Below are 5,581 nucleotides of genomic sequence, written 5' to 3' on the forward strand. Positions count from 1 at the left end.
TTGACACATCACACTTATAAGGATCTTTTTTTTTCTACGTTCTAAAGCTTTTTATCAATTTCCGACGGATAAATCATTCATTCGACCTTGAAGACCTTGGTGGATGTAAGCCAAATTTTAATGGATTGTTAACATGACCCCACTCTACAACCCTACCACGTTTTATCAAAATTCATTCAAAGCTTTTCCAGCTATCATGTTTACAGGCAAGATGACATACAAACGCTACCAAAAACATCAACAATCAATGACTCACACACACAACACAAACTCATTGCAACTGGTTAAATGTGAGCAGTGTCATTGGTTTGATTCATATGTGTGCATATCTTTGGTCTGCATCTTACAACATTTATAAATGTTGAGCTGAAGGAGAACTTCAGGGCTTTTTTCACTTTCTAATGCAGTCCTTAGGCGTACACCTTTCTGGTGCAGTTGCCTGTCAGCTCTATCTCTCGCAAAAGCTGTTTTTCACAGAAGCTGTCATAGAGTGGGGAGGGAAGAAAACATCTACATGTTCTGAAAAGCTGCACCTGGATGCTGACCACACTGCTGCAGAATAACCTGTCACTTTCACTTGAGTCTGACATCAGCTGTTGAGAGCCAGGGAATAGATTTATGTCTGGTACAGAAAAGTGAAGCGAGTGAAAAGAGCGACACAAAACAACTTCTGATAAAGTTTCTATTTTTCCTGGTGAACTTCTGATAGCAGGATCAATGTGGTGTGATAGCGCTTTCATTTAAGTATGCACCATTTGACTGCACTCTGCTGTGGCTAAATCCATAGCAGAGCTCAGCTGCCGATCTTTATTGTGGTCACGTCCTGCTACAGGAACTGTGATTATCCATCAGACCAGAGCTGGATCTTTACTTAATGCACAATCACTATTCATCCCAGTGAGGTTGATCATTTTCACTCCCTCTGTGTCTGTATATAATTCAGATGAAAACCAACCTTGACACTTATAACACTGCTCAATAACTAAATAAGCCTGTTAACAAAGTAAAGGTGGGAAAGGAAATGACATAAGATTTGTCTAAATCAACTGGTGAGACCTGTTAATGGAGAATTCTATGAGAACAGATGTTTCCATATGAGTGCAAAGCTCAAGGTTTAAAGAAATTACTATTTTTATGGAGACAGAGCAACCACATTACTACAACCCCGCGAGTGCTCAAGGCTAGTGAGTCCTGCTATGTAATGTTGCACCTCGGTTTATAATGCTTTTTTCACAGGTATTGGTTGAACTAAGGAGATTTACCCTAGAGGAGTTGAACAATCTCAGTCATAAACTGATTTTGTGGTAGGCCTGCTAACTGTGGTGAACTCACAGATGTGCAGTTGCACTTTTTAATTTAAGTGTTATCAGGTACTCTTTGCAGAAGGATCATCGTTAAATTTGTACATTCAGATCTAAATTAATTGTATTTCAAAAAGATCTAATGCAAGATGTTTCATCAGCAGCAGTTTAACATAGTATTACAATTACATAAGTTCACCTCCTGGAAAGGATTTGGAATGAAAGATCACTAAATTGTGGCTGTAGACTTAATTTAGTCATGGTTAGGTCATTATTACTAGCGTGGACTGGAGACATTGGAATCGCCTTGAGGTTTGCATACTCATATGTGCCTCAAAGACAAGCAGAAAACGGAATAAAAATCAATACCGGCGGTTCTTGCAATTACACATGTTGACCACCAGGAGGCAGTCGAGTGCTGGTGAGAGCGGCATTGAAGTAATTCTGCCAGTCACAAGTAAGTGCCTAAGTTTTGTCTTTTTATTCCGGTCTACAAGGGAAACAATACATCCGCAATAAATATACAGCTTGCAGAAGAAGACGTGTCACGACTCACTCTATGATTTTAGTAGGACCCTGACACGTGGTTCCATGGTGTAATGGTTAGCACTCTGGACTCTGAATCCAGCGATCCGAGTTCAAATCTCGGTGGGACCTGCAAAGTTGTTTTTCTTTAATTCTCGTTTTTTGTTATAAAATGTCTATAGTTTGAAGTTACCACACAGGATTCTTTTTAGGTCTATCAATACTTATAAAATAGATTATAATATATCTAATATCTATCGTTTCAGCTTGCTAATGGGAAATTACAAACAATCTCCACAGTACGAAAAAAAATCCTTTCTCCTCCGTTTTTATTTCAGTTGCAGAAGGTATGCAATATTTTGACTCGTTCATCATTTACATGCACTCACACGTTGCAAGTTTTCTTAAGAGTCTGACGTGCATATATTTGTAGAAAAACATAAATCATTAAAAAAAACACAGTTTTTGAAAATCTAAGTCAAATCACTGACTCACGTCCCAATTTTGTCAAGGAATTTTTCAACTAAAGAACACAAACTTTTTCTCTGATGGTCTGAAAAAACTGTATACTTCTGAAAAAGTGTCATTCAGTCAAGGAGCTGATTAGACTGGTGCTGCTGGCATGACCAGCTGATGATGACCCCTTTCCAAGCTTGAGGTGTAACGTAGAATTTTTCAACAACACTTTCTTGTCTAATTTCCTCCTTGTAATGATGTTCATTTTCGAAACAATTTTTAATCCTCTGGAGGATGTCATCAACAATAATCTCATGCGATCAAAGACCAGACATCATTATATGGTAATTTCACCTGGATTTTTCTGATCTGATATTAAATAAAACTCTGTCTATTGCCTTTAATGCAAGGCTAACAAGGCAGACCAATTCACACTAATGGCTGATTTCAAAGCTCAACAATAACCCCAACATAGCTGGTTCTTTTTTTTCCTTTTTTTAGCCTAGCTATTATCCTGAATAAAATCAGAAAATGATAATCCTGTAAAATGTATTTGTTGCTCAGTCTGTTAGTTGTTTGCAAGGTAGGCTCATACATTAGGTTGGATAAATCACCCTTCCTTCCTTCCTTCCTTCCTTCCTTCTAATGTGTAGATATTGCAATAACACATTTTTTAAAAGAGTTGTTTTAATTTCTTCCCTCATTTTTTTTGTTTGTTTTGATGTTGTTGTTTTGGGTTTTGGTTTTTGTAATAACTCATCAGCTGTTGCCATGGATGCAATGTTTTCTTGGTTGACAGCAGCAGCAATCTCAGTGATTGTCAGCTTTGGAGCTTGCTTGTTATTTCATTGTGGGTAACATCTACAGACACTTAATGTTCTGTTTTTCTGCTATAGCCCTTGAACTCATACTGAGCTATTCACTGAGATCAAGAAATGTCAGGTGATGTCAGTGCTCCACATTCACGCTTCTGCAAAAAGCCCAGTATGACAGCTGTGTTGTTCTTTGACAGGAAGAACCTCACTTCATCTTACTTGAACTTAACTGTGTTCGTAACAACACATCTGATCTTTGATTGCAAGCAATTTATGTGAAGTCACAAAATAATTATTTAGTCTTCTCTAAAGTGACGGCGCTGCTGGTAACCAGTGCAGTAATAAATACTGTGTTTAGTCAAACCTGAACCTGCATCACTACATAGCTCTTTGGCAGCTCCAGGTGTTTGTGGGTGGGAAGCACCGTCTGCTAAAAATGCAAATAAATGCCTAGTCAAAGCCCACAGTTGTTTTTGTAAGTTTTTAGTTAACACTGTAGCATAACCATGAAGTTAAGAGCACAGAGCAGAGAATTTAGTGCAAGCTGACAGAAAAATGGTATGTAATATTCTCAGGCAGTTCGACTTAAATATCCGTTTGGACCGTTTGGACCTTTCTGATATATATATTTTTTCATGCTAAACCAAATGCAATGGCATTTCAGTAGTGTGATGATGATCATTTAGCTCTGAAGAGCATTTTGATTTGTTGAATTTAATGACTTAACATCAATAACTAGGCCATAGAAAACCTGGTCACTTTTAACACCTGTACAGTACCTTTGAAATACCAACAACAGCATATCTGCTAACTGCCTAAGAATATATCAGATATCTTGTTGTTTTTATGTTTCTTCACGGGTGCAGTCGGGGTGTGTGCCTGCAGTCTCACAGAAACAAATGAAAAGCCACCTACTGTCTGTTGCTAATGAATACATTATCCAATTTAAGCATGCAGCTTGTCAACACATTCACGCCACAAATCTTATATCATGTTTTTCATTTAGTCTGCACATCTCTGCAATATCATGTTGAACATTTTTGATTTAGTAGCTGTCTTCAGCCTATAACTGTTTTTTTTAAACAATAAAACTGCAGTGTTGCCATTTTTATCTTGGAGATATAATACAGCATTAAAGAGACAATACCATATCTGAAACTGGAGTAAATCAGAACTATGTGTTCTATTAATTAATTAATTAACTATTAATTTTCCCAAGGGGCTCCATGAGAAGCTGCAACTTTTTAAAACTACTGGTGCATGTATTGCTCACCACTGGAACTATATGGGGTTTCCCAGTATTAATATGTGGTCATTTGTAAATTTCCACCAAACTGTGTGTCTTAGTAATCGCCACACAAGGGCAGCAGAGGGCAGGACAATAGTTCTTATTGTTCATGGTCTTGTAATCATGATTTTCTGCATCAGTTTATTTTTTTATCCAGCTGTGAAAATCTCTAGATCTTGGTCAAGCACTGTAACTTTTTACTCTGCATAAACCCACTTTCATTGGGTATAACTGAACATTAAACAGCTGAGTGAGGGAAAAAAACAACAACAACAAGAACCTTTTGATTATCATGTCATAGATGAGTTCATGTGATATATAAAATTGTATAATAATAATAATAATAATAATAATAATAATCATAATCATAATCATAATAATGATAATGTGGTGAAGTTCAGAGTTGTCTGGCAATAAAGTATCATCATCACCACCATCATCATAATTCCTATATTTATTGCAAAAATTATATTAATATAATTAATATATGTAATATTCTCAGATTATACTGAATGCACTACCAAAATGAATAAGTGTTTCTATGCCCCTTTTCCCTTTAAGAATAAAATAATATACTTTGCTTATTAAATCGAAAGAGTCTTGTCTGTCTTTGGTGGTGGGTGGGTAGGTGGGGGGTTGTGGGCCTGAGCGGTGTGGATGAATACAATTAAATCCTGGAATACTGTGTCACTCAGCAGATCTAAATAAAACTAGGTGTAGCTCATCAGAATTTATGATTCATGTTTGTGTGCAAGAAGTTTCACAGAGCTATCAAATGAAAAGAAAAACAGTTTTAAGCTTATTGCGGTGATATAAATAAGTTGTAAAAGTAAATTACTTGACTTACTTTTTGAAGTTATACTGTAATATTTTTATCAGAGAAGTTTTTTATGTTAGCTCAATAACAAAAAAAATAATAATAAGAAAGTAAAGTACGTTTTTATTTATATAGCTCCTTTCAAGATAAATATAACAAAATCATTCGCAACAAAATACGACTAGTACAGCTTATGACAATAATAATACTCTTTTGGTGTGGTAGCGCTTTCGGAAGTTGTGCAGTTCCGTATAAACCTGTATCGCCAAATGTTTCTTCAGAACCACAGACGTTTGTCTTCTGTCACAGCACTGTCATCAGTGACGTCAGTCAGGGTTGTAATCGGTCACGTGAACAGCGCAGGTCTGGATAAAGCGCT

The 5,581-nt window shown here is 36.5% G+C and overlaps 1 protein-coding gene and 1 non-coding gene across 3 annotated transcripts in view; one reads left to right on the forward strand and one right to left on the reverse strand.

Moving 5' to 3' along the window:
• Positions 1-5,581, reverse strand: part of LOC134631351 (mothers against decapentaplegic homolog 3-like) — a 284,592-nt gene that overhangs the window by 241,624 nt on the left and 37,387 nt on the right. The window lies entirely within an intron of this gene.
• Positions 1,887-1,958, forward strand: trnaq-cug (transfer RNA glutamine (anticodon CUG)). Its single transcript has one exon. It is a non-coding gene; the product is annotated as a tRNA-Gln (tRNA).

This window comes from Pelmatolapia mariae, linkage group LG7, assembly GCF_036321145.2.
Source record: "Pelmatolapia mariae isolate MD_Pm_ZW linkage group LG7, Pm_UMD_F_2, whole genome shotgun sequence".
In the NCBI taxonomy this organism is placed as follows: Eukaryota; Metazoa; Chordata; class Actinopteri; order Cichliformes; family Cichlidae; genus Pelmatolapia; species Pelmatolapia mariae.